General features: G+C 40.7%; 1 protein-coding gene across 3 annotated transcripts in view; it reads right to left on the reverse strand.

Annotated features, from left to right (window-relative positions):
• LOC100938331 (MAPK regulated corepressor interacting protein 2-like) overlaps positions 1 to 16,583 on the reverse strand; it is a 136,009-nt gene that overhangs the window by 117,959 nt on the left and 1,467 nt on the right. For all 3 annotated transcript variants that reach the window (XR_010139054.1, XR_002913214.3, XM_063721405.1), the window contains exon 2: positions 12,558 to 12,701. The gene's annotated coding sequence lies outside the window, so the exon portion shown is untranslated. The remainder of the gene's footprint in view (positions 1 to 12,557; positions 12,702 to 16,583) is intronic.

The raw sequence follows: 16,583 nt of genomic DNA on the forward strand, positions 1-16,583 counted from the left end.
TTAAAACATGAATATATATGAGGCATAAAAATATAAAAGTGTAAGAAAATGTCATACGATAAAGTTGATAATGTTTTAACATATTAGTTCAAAACCTATGGAACAGCTTAACTCTAACGTCTTTAAATGATAATAGCTAAATATGAGTATTTATTTTGAACATCAAGTTTGAGCAACTGAAATATTTATTAGTGAGTTCTCCATCTGGAAAGACATTTAAAAAGAAGGATGCCATTTTGGTTACTTTCTAAAATATGTGAGCCAGAAAATGGAGTACGCCATAAGAGCCTGGGAAATGAGCCAGGTCAAAGACTACAACGTCTGATGGAGACAGATAGCCAAGCCTCATACAAGCTTTGGAGTTCCAGCAGTATCTTTTCCTCATGTATGGACTCCTTGGGACTTGAACCTTGTATCAGAAAACTTGAAAATGGGGAAAATCCTACATATCTAATGGTGACTGATGAGGAGATCTATGTAGTTGTGGTAGAGGAAACTGAATTACTGAAAAGATGCCTAATGAGAGTGGGTGGTTTTAGGCTTCAGTTTGATTGTATATGGAAACCAAAAGCAAAAGCTCAGCGGTGTGAGCAAGTTTCTTCAAACTGGGCAAGACACAAGGTAGCCATATTTCCTGGTGGCCTTGCCTTTTAGTGGTGGTTTTTTTCAGATGGAATGGGAGGGAGAAGAGGGCCGAGGCAGGGTTATTTGGCTTTTCTGGGCCCATACTGCCATCGCGCGGAAGTAGTTTGACAAAAGCAAAAGCTTTGGGTTTGAACTTCCCTCCTATCTAGCAGTTAAGAAAGATTTAGCAAATTCAAAGGTTCAACAGGGCCTGACCCCAGGATGGGCCTTCTCAACTTCAACTCTTAGGCTTTCCAGGAGTTCAGTCTGGACAAAGGCAAAATCTCAGTGAAGAAGCTGCTGAGTAAGGTACCAGGACTGATGCAGGGCTTTGGTTTCCTCTCACTGTGGGCAGGACTATAGAAAAATTACAGTCTACACACAGCTTCTGGGCATTGGTCTCCTGACCCTGCCCCTTAGACCATGAGACAGTTGGGCTGGCACAAGATATCCCTGTACTTTGGGGTATGGGCCCCAATGTTAGCAACGTTAGAATGTGAGGAGGGAAAATGAATCTCATTCGAAGTGGCATCTAACAGCAGCTGGAGGTCTCAGGGACACCAAAAGTCTGGTGCCTCTGTTGCCTAGAGCAAGAGGGATCTGAGGAAAAGGAGCATGTGTCACTGTGCCAAGTCAATAAATTCCAGAACATCAATAAGAGTGCAGATATACACAACCAGAAGGCCTGGAGGTATTCTCTGAGCCCAGGAGTTAACAGCTATAGTGGCTTTGCAGCATTTTTTCTAGGGTCCAGTGTGAAGGCATACCCACGTGGAGAGATCTGCTCTCATTTCAGCTCTCTTAATGGGACAGAAATGGGTTCTTTAGCTTTCTTCTAAGGAAGATGAGGCCTTTAAGGCTCAGGATCTAACTGTTCATTAAGATTAGCAAGTATTGTTCTGTGTGCCTGCTCCTTAGCCTTTTTCTGATGAAGCTTCCTTGTAGGCCTGACAAGATATCCTTCAGGGAGTTGAGTACATCAGGACCCCCAGAAAACTTGCCTCTTTAGTGCCACTCTTTCGTACCAGAGATGATCTCTGTACATGATCCTTTCGAGAAAATGCTGAGTAGTCCATGAAAACAAGCATGAGTATTTTGATCTTCTTTCTTCTGCTCTCTTCTAAATCTATTCTATTTGAATATTTGCATGAGTACATGTATGTGTGAGCACTCATGGGTTTGTTGGTACGACTTTAGGCTTCCCCATAGTTTGCAGATCTCCTTGGGTTTTGAAATTTTTCCTTTTCCTTTTCCCTTTTATTATAAGGCCACCGCATGGGTCATTAAATATCCTTCGGATGATTGGATTTTGTGTTACTTATAAATTTGCCCAAAGATTTTTGTTTTCTTCACCATAAAAAGTGATTTTTAAAATTTCCATATGTAAACAGAGCAATGTATAATTTTCAGAGAAACTGATTCTTACACTGAAGGCTATTTTAAAACCTGAAGGGTATACCTTTGTTTCTTGATTTCCAATGTAAACCTTGCTTGTTACTATTTCAAACATGGAGACACGTATAACGTTAATACTTGAGGGCATGGCCTTAAAATAATTACTCCAGGAAGGTAGACACAACGAGTAGCTTCGTTAGAAGACTGCGAATTCATTCTTTAGAATTCATATATATGCACTCAACTTACAGTAGTCATACATGGAATAAGTAGAGAGAGATAGACTTTATTTTTTCCTTTGTTTTCTCTTTTTTTTTTTTGAGACAGAGTCTTGCTCTGTCGCCCAGGCTGGAGTGCAGTGGCGGGATCTCGACTCACTGCAAGCTCCACCTCCCGGGTTCACGCCATTCTTCTGCCTCAGCCTCCCGAGTAGCTGGGACTACAGGCACCCGCCACCACGCACAGCTAATTTTTTGTATTTTTAGTAGAGACGGGGTTTCACCGTGTTAGCCAGGATGGTCTCAGTCTCCTGAACTCGTGATCTGCCTGCCTTGGCCTCCCAAAGTGCTGGGATTACAGGTGTGAGCCACCGCACCTGGCCTGTTTTCTTGTATTAGTAAACTAGGATGGTTTGATCCCAAAGAGTCAATAATTTGCTTTAACCCCTAATCAAAGAGGTGGAATATCTTTACTGATGTGGACACTGAGAATGGAATTCAGTCTTTTCAAGGACTTAAGAGGACTACCTGGTATAGCTGAAACATGTGGAGTCAATCTACTAGAGAATAGACCCTTTGCTCCTTCCCACTCTCTGACGTTGCAGAGGAAAGCTGAATGAACCTACTCATCTCTACACTCCTGTCTCCTATGGGAATGTGACCTTGACTCTGGACAAAGAGTGTGCTCATGTGAAAGGTTAAATGATGCACACATACTGCCCACCAAATAGTTAAACCAATTGACAATGCTTCCCACCTCACGGGAACTTGTCCAATTCTACAAATGTTCACACAAACTAGGTGTTATCAGTGGTTTCATGTTCAGTAGCTTACTCAGGGATATTTTGAAGAGGTGGGGAATGGTTGAGACTTTGTCACACTGTAATTTACTTGAGTATTGGTGAATTTGAGAACCTCTGCCAATGGACTTTGTAGTTCCGTGGCCTTTTTCTTCTGCGAAGTTTGTGCCTGGTTCCTTTTCTCTTTCCTGGCTGAATTGTTTCTCTTTAACTTTTCATCTTGGAATAGCTAATGATCTGTAATGGATGTCAATGGTTGAAGGGCAGTAAACACTGACAAATAATTGCTTGTGGTTTCCTGTTTTTGCTGTTATTTTTATTATGCCTGAAACAATGAAATTGTTTCCATCTGCAATCAGGCCTGTTAGCCTCTATTAAGCATAGCCAGGTGAGGTGAGCACAACATTCTTGAGCCTGAGGAATTCCTGAGCTGAGGCCACTGCTAGTGCCATCCACAGTTCTGTCTCCACACATTTGTCTACCCTACTTCAAACATACGAGCTAGTCAAAATGCAGCTCCAAGGCAGGAACGCTAACCCATCTAGTTCAGGCCTTCTCTTTCGGTCTGTTTTAACTGAGATCAGGAGATCAGCAATGACCTCTCACCTTCACAAGACATCTGGGATCATTAAGGGTTGCTTTATCACATGTCTTCAAGACACTCCTGAGAGTTATTGACCCTTCTTGTCAATTATCTATTGCCTCTCAGCTCTGAATGCATTCTTCAATATATGCTCTACAATAAATAGTGGGAATTTCCCCCCTGTACTCCGAGCTCCGACAGTACTGCCAAATGGGGCTCATATCCCAGGCCCCAGTGTGCTAGAGGACTGTGTCCTAGACTGTCTGCCTCTACAACAAGGAGCAGGGGCAGGAGGCAAATGATCAGAAGCCCTGCACTTAGCAGTAAACTGCTTCCTCTAGTTCTTCCTGTATTGGGAGGACACAAAAGCTCCACCGCTAGGACTTCCTGTGCATGAACTTCCTGCCTGCTCCCTGGTCAGTTCTGGTCACTTCTACAACTATATCACACCTTTGTCCACAGATCCTAGAAGGTCTGAGAGATGAAGGCAAGGACATCACACTTGAGGCCAGAAGGCTTCCCAACTTCCCCACAGATGCAACCTTCCTCGACATCCTGGTTTTTTGGGAGGAATTGTTCATGGCTTGGATTTTCATCAACTGACTTCCTCACGATGGCAGTAGTGCTCCAGAAATGTCAACCAGCCCTGTCCCCAGGGCCTCTTCTCCCGCCCATCCAGTATGAAAAAACGCCAACAAAAGACAAAGGCACAAGGAAACAAAACTGTTTCAATTCTTGCCCAGTTTGAGGAAACTTGTTCACACCACTGTGCTTTTGCTTTCTATTTCCATCTTAAATCAAAATGAGTCCTGAACCACCCCACCCTAGTCAGGCATCTTCCCTTTTCCAGCATTAAATTTCCACCAGATCTTTGGCTTCACAGTTCAGCTCTTCTTCACTCAACATTAGTTCTTCAGCATTTTCTCAATTTATTAAGTTGACTTCTTAAAGTTGAACAAGACTCAGGATTCCAGGATGAAATGGGAGAAGAAAATGCCGTAAGTTCCAGGCCTGGAAAAGGTCATCTCTAGTCACCTAGCATCATGGTCCTTGACACAGCTTTCTAGGTTACCAGGGAATCTCCCTCCATTTTGTAGGAGACACTAATCTTTTTGTTTGGTGGAAGGCTGTTATTTGGCCAAATTCCTGAGATTATTTTCTTATAGCCTATATAGCTCTCATTGGTTTGACATGTCTTATGTGACATACCAAATGTACCTTTATATTTATTTATTTATGTTTGAGACGGAGTCTTTCACTCTGTCTCCCAGGCTGCAGTGCAGTGGTGCAATCTCGGCTCACTGCAACCTCCACTTCCTGGGTTCAAGCAGTTCTCATGCTTCAGCCTCCCAAGTAGCTGTGACTACAGGAACCCGCCACCACGCCTGACTAATTTTTGTGATTTTAGTAGAGATGGGGTTTTACCATGTTGGCCAGGCTGGTCTTGAACTCCTGACCTCAAGTGATCCTCCCACCTCAGCCTCCCAAAGTGCTGGATTTACAGGCATGAACCACTGGGCCTAGCCTGTTCTTAGGAAACTCTTAATGAAGAAATGTATTAAACAAAAAGGTGAGTTCTTATCTAAAACCAGTTTTCAGATGTAACTTTTCTTTGCACTTTGGTGTATCTATTTTTTCATACACTTAAAAACATATAGTTATTCAGTACATCTGTCATGTGACCAATTTGTCTTTGTAATTATCAATACACTTCTTACAATGCTAAATGCGGAAGTCCAAACACACAAACACACACACACTCCTTTTTCACTTATGTCATTACACTGAATTCACAGGTTTGCATTTTACTATTTTATTTTCCTTAACAAAACAAGTCAATATATGTTCTTTAAAGTTTGTAAACTGAATCTCCTACATTATTTTCTTAGAGGAAATCAGTTTTAATATTTCTCCGTACTTTATTCTAGATGTTTTAGTCAAGGAGGGCTGCCATAAAAACATCATAGATTTTTAAACAAAATATATGTATTTCTCACAGTTCTGGAGACTGGGAAGCCCAAGATGATGGTGGCAGCCAATTCAGTTCCTAGCTAGGGTCCTCTTCCAGGTGTGCAGATGGACACCTTCCTGTTGTACTCACAAGGCAAAGTGAGAAACCTCTGTCCCTTCATCTCCTTATAGGTGCACTAATCATAATGCAGGCTCCACCCTTATGACCTCATCTAAACCTAACTACTTCCCAAAAGTCTCATTTCCAAATACCATCGCACAGTGGGTTAAGGCTTTCACATATGAATTTCAAGGTGACACAAACTTTCAGTCCATACTACTAGGTTTTCTTTTTTTTTTCTTCCCTGTGTGTAAGCATTGTATTCATTATCTCTTGCTATGTAACAAATTACTTCAAACTTAATAGCTTAAAACAACATACATTTTTTATCTCAGTTTCTGTGAGTCAGGGGTCTGGGCATAGCTCAGGTAGGTCCTCAGCTCAAGGCTGCAATCAAGGTGTCGGTTAGGGCTGGGGACTCATCTGAGGCTCAAGATCCTCTTGGAAGCTCATGTGGTTGTTGGCAGAATTCATTTTGTTGCAGCTATAGAACTCATAATTGCTTACTTCTTTGAGGCTAGCAAAAGAGAAGATCTCAGACCACCAGGCCCTCTTTTCCTGTCCTGATTAGATCAGGCCCCCCCCCAGGGTAATCTCCCTTTTGAGACCCTATCATTTTTGCCATATAATATAAAGGAATCAGAGAAGTGATAATCTATCATATTCACAGGTCCCACTCATACTTAAGGAATTATACAGGGAGATGGAATCATCTTAGAATTCTGCCTATATACCACAAGGATGGATGGATGGATACAGAGATAGATAGACACAGTTTTTAAAGATTTTAAGTCAAAATTATACGTGAACACATTTTTCAACATTAGTTATTTGTACAATACTTTTCAAACAACATTATGCCATCTCTGACATTCCTCCGAGATTGAAACACTTTTTTTTTTGAGACGGAGTCTCACTCTGTCACCCAGGCTGGAGTGCAGTGGTGCGATCTCGGCTCACTGCAAGCTCCGCCTCCCGGATTCACGCCATTCTTCTGCCTCAGCCTCCTGAGTAGCTGGGACTACAGGCACCCACCACCACACCCGGCTAATTTTTTGTATTTTTAGTAGAGACGGGGTTTCACCGTGTTAGCCAGGATGGTCTTGATCTTCTGACCTCTTGATCTGCCTGCCTCGGCCTCCCAAAGTGCTGGGATTACAGGCGTGAGCCACCGCGCCCGGCTGATTGAAACACTTTTAACACTCTTAGCTAGTAAGTTTTTACTTGCTTACGTATCCCTAAATAGAATGCCCATATTACCAATTTATAAACTAACCCATACATTCATAATATATACTCTTCCTCCTAGAAGAACATTTCACTTTCTTTGCCCTCACTACACTTCACTAATATCAATATTACTACTTCACTTACATCCTTCCTTTCTTCCCATCCTCCCAATGTAGCTATAATTGCTTGTGTCAATGTTTAATGCATACAATACTACGACAATGTAAATATCTTGAGATGATCCATGTACTAAATTGTGTTTGCTTTTCTTTTTCTGGACATCTTTCCTCTAGTCTCTGTCCCCTAGAATAATTTACTAGTCATTTCATTTGATGGTCTGTGTACTCATAGTTCATTCAAACACACACATATACAAGTTGACTAAAATATCTCTCAAGAGTCTCATTCATATTACGGATTTTGATGAATTTAATTTTCCTCGAAAAATTTATCTCAAAATTTTCTGACCTCCTCCAATGTGTCCAGTTTCCCCTACGCCTGGTGCCCCAGCACTTTGGGAGGCCAAGGAGGGTGGATCACTTGAGGCCAGGAGTTCGAAACCAGCCTGGCCAACATGGTGAAACCCTGTCTCTCCTAAAAACACAAAAATTAGCTGGGTGTGGTGGCACGCGCCTGTAGTCCCAGCTACTCTGGAGGCTGAGGCAGCAGAATCGCTTGAACCCCTGGGAGGTGGAGGTTGCAGTGAGCCGAGATTGCACCACTGCACTCCAGCCTGGCGACAGAGCGAGACTCCATCTCAAAAAATAAAATAAAATAAAATAAAATAAAATAAAATAAAATAAGCCAGGCATGGTGGCATATGTCTGTAATCCCAGCTACTTGGGAAGTTGAGGTGGGAGGATTGCTTGAACCTGGGAGGCGGAGGTTGCAGTGGGCCAAGATCACACCACTGCACTCCAGCCTGGGCGAGAGAGCAAGACTCTGTCTCAAAAAAAATAAAAATAAAAAAAAAAAAGGCCTCTTACTATTGATGATACTTAATAATCTGGAATTGTATTTTTAAATATATTAAAACAATAGATGTTTCTTATCTTTTATAAAACATCCTTCCATGTGAAAAATGTTTTTTAAAAAAGAGGCATGAGCACCCATTCATAAACAGTATATGGTAGTACAGTAACTACTATTTGCACTTTGGTGTTTATCATCTCAGATCTCTCAATATGTAGAGGAAATCATACATTCCTTTAACCAATATTTATCTAGTTGCTGCCACGTTACAGGCACTGTTCTAAGCCTTGGGGATAAAAGAATATTAAACAGGATATTTAATTGAATAGAATCATTTAACTGAATAGAATTATTTAATATTTAATATAATTCAGTTATATTTATTTACTATAATATCAGTTATAATGAATATTTAACTGAAATAATTAATATGTAATTGAATATAATATTTAAGTGAATAGAATTATTTTAATTGTGCACACACACACATTTACACATACATGTCTTTATATATATATATACCTCTATATTTGTAAAATTGTATATAACAATGTGCATGCGTATATATATAGTACATATAAATATATAACAGGTATGTATGCATAGATATAGGAATATGTGCAAATATTGGTACATATATTTATAAACTAACACAATATATACATACACACAATGTGTGTAGATAATTGGAGCGTCGTAAACACTAGTAAAATTGAGTATCTTTTCATTTATTTAATAAACAGCTGGAGTTCTTCTTTTGTAAATTGCCTGTTTAATTCCTTTACCAATTTTGCCATTGGTTTAAATACGACAGAAACAGAAAGTTTTAAATTTTTTAGTCACAGGACACTTACGCGCAAACACACATACAAAAAATCATCTTCAACTACTCTGTGAGGTCAAATCCTGAGTGAGGAAAGTAGAAGAGGGCGCCAGAATGTTTCTCCATTATGCAATGAATCCCAAGTAATATTCTCCACCAACTTGGGAGCAAGAAGTATGGGTTGTCAGGCTTACCAGTTATCCTCATCTGGAGCTTTTTATGAAGAAGTAACAGAGAAGAACAATTGTTATGTATGAGGAGAATCACTAGACTTCAAGGAGTTCAGCATCCTCTGGGAGAACAAATAAAGAGATGAGCACTCCTCCCTTCTTCCCCACCAACCCCACCAGGAGACCTGAGATGACGGCAAAGCTCTATTAGGGGACAGGCCTTGGCTATAGGCATAACATTTTTTGGCCTCTTAGTGTATGCCTCTGCTCTCTAAGCAGGAGATTTGGCCTTTTTTGGCTCGGCAGGATGGCTCCCAATGCTTCTTCATTTCCCTCCTTGCTCTAAGGCAATGGGGTCCAGACTTTGCTGTGTATGAGATCCCCCAGCAAGCACAAATGCTGTTATAAGGTATCTCCTCAAATTAGCCTATTTTATGAGTTGTGATGCTGCTATCACAAGGTGCGCAGGTTCTATGGCTCCAGAACAAGGTGAATTGGCCTGAACCATCTTCTGAGGGACAGCGGCAGGAACAGGAGACAATGGGCGCAAGCCCTGCACTGGGCCCTAAAAGTTTTCCTCAACGGAAGCCCCACCCAGCAACTTCCTGTGCCCGGACTTCTGGCAGCTGTTGGCTCTGTCCGGCCTCGCCAACAACAGGCTTTTACACTTGGATATCACCTTTGTCATGTTAGCATCAAGTCTTTGCCCAGAGCTCCCGGAATAACTTAGAGAAGTCAGGGAAGCCCAATTTCGGGTCAGGGCCTGTTCAATCTCTCCGCTGAACGGACGTTTCTAAACCGAAAGACCTCACGGGACGGACGCTGTAATGGCGTAGGGTATTTTAAAACTATTTCCTCACGATGGCAGTCGTGCTCCAGATATGCCAACAAGTACTGCTCCCTAGTCCTTCTCCCGCCCTTTCTGTCCAAAAAAACACCAGCAAGAAAAAGGCGCCAGGAAACATGGCAGTCTTACTTTTGCCCAGTTTGGGACAATCTTATCACGCTGCTGCACTTTTGCTTTTGGTTTCCATTTGAAACGAAACTGAGGCCTTCTCTTTTTAAGAACTGCATTTCCAATAGTTTTAGCCTTCACAGTTGTGTTCTCGCTCACTCAGCATTACATCTCCAGTATTTTCCCAAGTTATCACATTGTCTGCTTCTGGATTCAAGACTCAAGAATCCAGGCCTAAGCAGAAAAAGAAAATGCTACAAACTCAAGGCCGGGAGGTTATCTCTAAGTACCAAACCACATGTCCTTGCTTGGCTCATCCATCTGTAAGGCTCCCAAGGAATTCTATATTTTCAGGATAGAGATCTAAGTCTTATGTGTTGACTTGTTGGCAGCCATTTGGCTGGAGTCTTAAGAGAAGCGCCCAAATAACTCTCATTCCAAGAGTTTTGTCTTGTGATTTCATTTACCATTTGAAGACACTTTTCGATGCCATTAAGTGGTCTCCAATTGCTTCCCACCACTTTATTGGGTATGTAGGGACGTGTGTGTGTGTGTGTGTGTGTGTGTGTGTGTGTGTGTGTATTTATCTTTGTATCCGTATTTACCATTTATCTCTTAGAGATAAGCCTTAAAACCACTTCCTCATTAGTAATTAAGACATGATGTTTGCCAAGGATTCAGAAATAACCATGCACTGATAAAGAGTAAAGCGCTATCATAAAACTGATTAAGACCACTGATAACTTTTTGGATCATGTCCTCTTACTCCTTTCAATACACACAGAGTTTTATATTTATGTTCATATGTGACAATGAATTTATATTAAAATTGGTTGTTTGTACATGATGGTTTGCCTAGGAGATTGCCACTCCTGATTCTCAGTTTGGCCACATTATATAAAATTTTTGTCTTCATGTTTAGTAATCAAAACACTGGAAAAAAATGTTTCTTGGCTGGGCGCAGTGGCTCACGCCTGTAATCCTAGCACTTTGGGAGGCCGAGGCGGGCGGATTACCTGAGGTCGGGAGTTCAAGACCAGCCTGCCCAACATGGTGAAATCCCGTCTCTACTAAAAATATGAAAAATTAGCTGGGTGCAGTGGCGTGCGCCTGTAATCCCAGCTACTCTGGAGGCTGAGGCAGGAGAACCGCTTGAACCCGGGAGGTGGAAGTTGCGGTGAGCTGAGATCACACCACTGCACTCCAGCCTGGGCTACAGAACGAGACTTCGTCTCAAAAAACAAACAAACAAACAAAAATGTTTCTTATTGCTCCATTTATTATACAGTTTAAATATGGCATATATAATATATAATATTGCTATACATATATATGCACATTTATTTCACCTTAATTATAACTTGACTTATACTGGGCATAGTTTTATACAAAGTCTTCTGCACCAACTTACACAAATTGCATGTTTCCATATATCAACATCTATTTTCCCTAGCTGGAAATTTCTTTATACTTTATTCTACAAGGAGGTTTCTCTTTGAAGGAATTATAAAGGTAACATCTGCTGTTGGAAATCTGCTCGTATTTTAAGAAATTACAAAGCCAAAAATAAATGGTATCTCAATGAAAACTAGAAGAAATAACTTTTAAAATGTCTTTGCCATACATTCTCTTATCTTCCCTATCCATATATAATGTATATTTTTTCACCTAAAATCCCAGTTACCTTGTATGTCAGACATGCTTTTCTCACTTAGGACAGTTTGAGGCCTTTGGAAACATCATTAACTACTCCTTGGAATATGCAATATTTTTAAGGTTGCTTCTCATATTTTTGCATTTCCTAAAATTAAGCATACCTGTTTACAAAATAACCAGACACATTAGCCTTGTACAAAGAAGTGCAGTGAAGCCACAAGTAATGCCCACTGAAGCAGATAAGGATTTTTAAAATGTGGGTGTCCTGAATATACCTGTTTTCTGTGATCAGTTAAATATATAAATATATTAGGTCTCAAATAGCCAACAAATCAAGTTTTCACCAATAATTTCTTCTGCACATATTTGTTCTGGGTTGACTCTCAAATTACAAATATCTTATCAGCTTCTGGAAAAATCTCTTAGAATACACAATCTATGAAGAACAAATGGAAACACTTTATCACAAATCCCACTTTTTTGAGGCATCCACTATTAGCAGCTTGATGAGTATATTGGTTTAAACATTAGAAAAATGATATATAACTGTTCAATAAGAACTGATGTTAATAAATTTAATCTATATCTTATCAATATACTCCCCACATTCCTCAGCACAATGCTAGGCGCGCGCGCGCGCACACACACACACACACACACACACACACACACACACACACACACACTTCCATTTCTTTTCTTCAAATCCATCCTCTTTGGTCCCACTACACATAGAATTTGGTGCCCTGAATTCTCAACTCAACACTAGACAATGAGTACTCTCCAATATCATTAACTTTTCTTGAGGAACAAGATAGTTTTTTATGGTTAAATCTCATAGCATTCTTTTACTGTTGATCAAACCGTAAGAATTATATGCATCTGGAAAAAAATCAGTAAGTGGAACAAATATATAGCAGTAAAGAAATGATACTCTTAAGAAGTTTAATAGATATTCCATTGATGTTTGTTATATTGCATTCTGCTCTTTTTATTATATAATTGTACATGTGTGGGCACATGTGGACAGGTTGTCAGGATTTGGTGACGTTTTACTTACATGATACATGAGGAATATCCTTGCATGATACATGAGGAATATCCTTGCAGCTTGAGTTGCTTCTTTCTATCATAGTTTTCTCAGGTCTCACATCACATAAGTCTCATCATATGTCATTAAATATGCTTCAGAAAGCTGGATTTTCTGTTAAGTAAAATTTGGAAATAGAATTTCAGAATAGAGCCTTTAAATCTTGCGTGTGTGTAGAAGTGTGTATGTTTTAAAGAAAAATACATCTTGTAATATGTTCTTTTCCTAATTATATATTGAGATGATGCTGGTTTCTTGATTTTTAAAAAACTTGCAAATGTAAGCTTTTCTCATTTTCAGCATTTCAAGGCTTTGGACAAGTGTAAGTTAAAACGTGAAGGCAAGTCATTAGAAACATCACTGTAGAAAATTACACACTGTTAGTTGCTTGACTGGGGAACTTTCCAGATAACTTCCTTTCTGCCTATTTACTTTTCTGAACCAATAGGTTTATGTGTTCAACTTGAATTAATAATGTATGTAATTAAGAGAGAAAGAAAGACTTCATTTTTCATTTCTATTTCCTTGCTATTAGCCAACCAGAATGGTTTGATTCCCGTTACAACATTTTGCATTTTCTTCCCTAAATCAGAGGTGTGGTCATCTCCCCTATTGAGGACTTGGCGAATGGATTTCAATCTTTCCAAAGGCTTAAAAAGACTACCTACTATAGCTGAACTTACTGTAGTTGAACTTGGACAATGGATGTTTTGCCCCCTCCCCACCGCCATCCTTGCAAAAGAAATCTCAGCCATCCTCTTTGTCCTCTCCTTTCTACTTTCCTGTGGGAGTTTGGCTGTGTGCTCACTTTCAAGAGGTATTCTCTGGACAAAGGGTATGCCCATGTGAAAGGTTAAATGATTTGGCCCATTGACCTTCAAATAGGTGTACCAATTAACAGTGCTTCTCACCTGGTAGGAGCTTGTCCAATTCTACAAATCATTACACAAACACTGACATCAATGGATTCCTTTTCAAAGGCTTGCTCGGGGTTATGATGAAGATTTAAGGGCATTATGGAAGAATACAGTGTACTGCAATTTACTTCAGTACTGGTGAATTTGAGACTGTGATAATAGAGGTGCCTTATTCCTTTGCCATCTTTCCTGCTGAGTGCTTTTCTTTTTAACTACATTTTGAAACAGCTTTTGATCTGAGCTGAGTGTCAATGATTGAGTGGTATTGAGAGTTGGCAATAGTTATAATCTCCCATTACTGGTCACGGTGTCATGTTTGAATTCCTGGGACTCAGCAAGGTGCTGCTGCTTTAGGCCTCTATCCACTCTCTGACCAGATAGTCTTAATGTAAACCAAAATGTGTGGGAATACAAAATTCCTGACCCTGAGGAATTCCAGGGCTGGGGCTACCTCTCTGTCACTCACAATTCTAAGTTCAGATATGGTGCACTGTCTCCACACATCTGGCTTTCCTAGTCTAGCATATGGTCAAGTCAAACTATGACTCAACAGCAGGCAGCCTAACTCATCTGATGCAGGGTTTCTCTCAGTCACCTGCTTAGCTGAAGTAGGCTGAAAAGGTCAGAGGTCACCTTACACTTTCATAAGGTATTTGAGACCATTGAGACATGCTTTCTCAAATGTTTTCAAACCCTTCTTGGCTCAATGCCAACCTATAACATCCTCAAGGACAGCTAGACCAAGGCATGAATAGCAGGAGAGTCAATTTCCCCAGGGACCCTATGGTCTTTGTAGTAGTTGCTAAAAACTTCCTAGTAGATGTTATAGCTCCACCCTGGGCAAGTAGAATTCAGGTGGTGACCATATATTACAGCAGTGCATGAGAATAACATTCCTTTCTCTTCTGTAAGTTGTCAGCCACTGAATCCATCATTGATACATGAGAAAACTCTCACATGCAGTCAATCTTATGAAATTTTTGCCTTTTCTTGCTATGCTATGGGCAAGTGTCCTGAGGGTCCTGATGTGCTCAGCTTTTAGAGGCCTTACAAGGAATCTTCATTAGAAAAAGGCTAAGAAGCAGGCACAGAGAACAATACTTGCTAATCTGAATGAACAGTTAGGTCCCAAGTCTCAATGGCCTCATCTTCCTTAGGGGAAGGCCAACAGCTAAAGAACTCATTTCTGTTCCCTTAATAGAGCTAAAAGTAGGTTTCTCTAAATAGGTAGGCCTTCACACTGGGCCCTAGAGAAAGTGCTGCAAAGCCACGGTAGCGTTACCTCCTGGCTTCAGAAAATACTTTCAGGTCTTCTGGTTGTGTATATCTGCACTCCTATTGATCTTCAAGGATTTATTGGCTTGGCCAAGTGACACACACTGCCTTCTCCTCAGGTCTTCCTTGCTCTAGGCAATGGGGGCACCAGACTTTTAGGTATCCTTCAGACCCTCAGAAAGCACGCTGGCTGCTGTTAGATATCATCTGGAATGAGATGTTTCATCTGCACCCTAACATTGGTGACACCTTGTGCCAACCCCCTACCTCATTGTTCAAGGGACACGGCCAGAGGATATGTGGCCAGAAGTCCCCCCAAATAGGATCTGAGCCATTTGTTTTAGCCCTACCATCACTGGGTAGATATCTAAGCCCCAATACTTCCTATACTCCACCTGCCTAGCAGCTGTCCCCTCAGTCCTCCCCCTGACCCCCCACTTATCAGCTTCTCCCCCAGGATCCTGCCTTTGTCCAGAGCTCCTGGAAGGCTTCAGATTTAAAGTGAAGGGGACCTACTTAGGGCTAGGGTCCACTCAACCTCACAAAAGGCCCAACATTTCTCAGTTGCTAAAACTTGGGGGAGCTCTAACAACTTTGGGTTTGTGTTTTGTCAAACTACATCCTCTTGATGGCAGTATTGCTCTGGAAAAGCTGATTAGCCCTGCCTGGGCACCCCACCCCCAAAGCCCTTCTCCTCTCACCCATTCAATCTGAAAAAAGCCACCAAGACAAAGGAGACAGGAAACAAACTGCCTTGCTATTGGCCCTGTTTGGGGGAAATCTGCTCATTCGAATTCACTTTTGCTCCTGGTTTCCCTCTGAACTCAGACTGAAGCCCATACCACCCAGTTTCATCAGCCATACTTTGTTTAAAGAATCCCATTTCTACTCTACCATAGCTTTGTAGGTCTGCTCTTCTTCATTCAACCTTGATCCCCAACAATTTCCCAAGTTATCTGCTTCAGTGGGAAATTCTTAGGGATCTAGGGCTAAGAAAGTGAAGAAAATAATGGAAATAACAGCCTAGAGAAGAGCAAATCTAGGCACCAGGCCATGTGACTTGTTTCACTGCCAGGTTCCCTGGGAGTCCTCCATTTTCTGACCTGGGCACTAGGTCTTGTGTATTGAGTTGGGGGCAGCCATGTCAGAACCCTAATAGGAGGGTCCAGATAGATCTCAAGGCTGAATTCCATACAATGTCCCTCTTGGGGTGACACACACACTCCAAACTTACAAAATTCCAGTAGAAAGGAACATGATTTTGTCTTATGGTTCCATCATTCAACATTAAAACACAAGCAAGTTCCCATGCACGTCATTATTTGACTTTTAATGGCTTCCTATGACTTTATTATGTATGTGTGTGCCACTGCTTAAGCTTAGGAATCAGTCTTATGGTGTTTTCTCATAAGTAATTAAGACATGGTGCTTGTAAAGAATTTAGAAAATAACCATGTGCTGATCAAGAACAAAAGCACTGTCATAAAATCTTGTATTAAACACTAATAGCCTTTTGCATATTTACTCCCATTATTTCAACACGCACACAGGTCTATGTTTACGGTAATACACTACAAGAAACATATTTAAATTAAATTTATATATACATCATGTTTTAGATGCAAACTTTTCACTGCTCGTTCCTGGGTAACTGAAATTGTCATGAAATATTTGCAAGACCTGGATTTTAGATAATAAAACATTTGCAATGAGCTTCTTGATTGACTAATTCATTAAAGAATGTTAGGTTCTCAATTTTTAAAAAATTTATACACAGGACGTAATACCTATAATGCCACCACTC

This window comes from Pongo abelii, chromosome X (assembly GCF_028885655.2).
Source record: "Pongo abelii isolate AG06213 chromosome X, NHGRI_mPonAbe1-v2.0_pri, whole genome shotgun sequence".
In the NCBI taxonomy this organism is placed as follows: domain Eukaryota; kingdom Metazoa; phylum Chordata; class Mammalia; order Primates; family Hominidae; genus Pongo; species Pongo abelii.